We start from the raw sequence: 1,949 nt of genomic DNA, 5'->3' as shown, positions 1-1,949 counted from the left end.
CTAGAGGCAGCGAAAGCTGAGAGGTGGCGATATGAGGCAAGGCAGCGCAGCAGGCATGTGAGAGAGGCAGCCCCCAAATATTTTTTTTGGGGGAGGGGCACACTGGGAGATTGGCGGAGTCAGGCGATAGACCTGAGCCAACTCCCCGTGCTTACCGGAAGCAGCGTGGTACTGGTCAGGCACCGTGTTATGCGGTGAGCGCACGGTTTCGCCAGTGCGCGCTCATAGCCCGGAGCGCTATAGGCCAGCCCCCCGCAAGTGCCATGCGAGAGTGGGTATCCAGCCAGGGCGGATTGTGTCAGCTCAGCGTGTTTGGTCTCCGGTGCGCCGTTTCGGCCCAGGGTATCCTGTGCCGGCTCTGCGTACTGTGTCTCCGGGGCGCTGGGAGGGTTCAGTTCGTCCTATGCCTGCGCTCCGCCCGTGCCGGGCGAAAGTGGGCATTGAGCCTAATGGAGAGGTGTGAGCGTTGAGCACCAGATCTCCAGTGCTCCCCCACAGCCCGATTCGACCTGTGCCTCCTCTGCGCACCAGGCCTCCTGTAGGTCTCCCCAGCCTGGTGGGCCCTGTGGCAGCCCCACGCACTAGGCTGTCTCTGCGTTTCCTCCCTCCAGAGTCTTCCTCCAGTCCGGAGCCGCCAGGGTCGCCCTCCGGCCCGGAGCCGCCAGGGTCTAAGGCACTGCATCCTGAGTGGCGCAGGAGTTTTGTAACATTTGAAAAATGTATTTACTTACTTGAATAGGTTCTCCCACTGGCTCCGTTATTTAGGGTCCTTATGGTATTTTTGATATTTTATTAGGATCCCTATTAGCTGTTGCGAAAGCAGCTATTCTTCCCTGGGTCCACACAAAACAGGAAACATGACATAAAACAGAACATTAATAGACAAGAGCAGCAAGGAGAGAAGTACGTTTTTTATTGTTTTTAAAGGCACACTTAGCCTGCATATCAATACATACACACAAACTATCTAGGTCAAATAGGGGAGAGGTGTTGCTTTGTCTGTTTTTTGAAACCAGGTTTGCTATTAATTTGAGCAATATGAGATGGAACGGAGTTCCAAGCAATAATGGACCTGTATAATACTGCACGCTTTCTTGTGTTTGTTCTGGATTTGGGGACTGTGAAAAGACCCCTGGTGGCATGTCTGGTGGAGTAAGTGTGTGTGTGTCAGAGCTGTGTGTAAGTTTACAATGCAAACAATTTGGGATTTTCAACACAATAATGTTTCTTACAAAATAATGGGCAATCTTCACTATTTTCGGTGGTAGTAAAGTGCAGCCAGCAGCCATGTGGACGAATGGAGACAAGGAAGAAAGTGTTTCACCTGAGTGGTTTAGAACGTGTTGTGATGTTTGAATTTACCAGCGTAATCCACTTTCAAAAAATATAAATCGCAGGCTGTCGGCCACACTTGATAACTTAAAAACTAGTACTTGGAACTAGAATAGGAAACAACTACCGATATGGAAAACTGACGCATATAACACACAGCATCTGTTCTATGGGCGTGTGGGGGGAGAGTTCTTGAAATTTATCATCCAATAAAAATCTTGCTGCTGGGAGCCAGCGGTCCATTCAAACCGTTTTTCCAATCCGCAACAAGATGATTTTGGAGGTGTGGCAAATTGAGACTAGGTGTGTAGTTACCTACCTTCAGTACACAGATGTGTTCGGGTAGTGCCAGGTGGGGTGTGTAGTTGACTTAACTGAGTCAGCCTATAGTTATTCATAGATTGTGGTATTCAGGTATTCATGGTGAACAGGCAGACCACAACAGGAAACCCCATATTGCTTACCACAGGTTGTACATGTTTAGTAACAATGTTGTGAACAAAGGGGCGATTAAGTGATGAGACAACGTGAAAACAACAAACTAATAATAAGGACAGGAGTAAAATGTCAGTGACACAGTAAACACATAGCGACACCTTAAACAGTATTGTATATGT

Source organism: Salvelinus alpinus, chromosome 28 (genome assembly GCF_045679555.1).
Source record: "Salvelinus alpinus chromosome 28, SLU_Salpinus.1, whole genome shotgun sequence".
Classification (NCBI taxonomy): domain Eukaryota; kingdom Metazoa; phylum Chordata; class Actinopteri; order Salmoniformes; family Salmonidae; genus Salvelinus; species Salvelinus alpinus.
The sequence above is the reverse complement of the archived record's forward strand: the minus strand, read 5'-3'. Positions refer to the sequence as shown.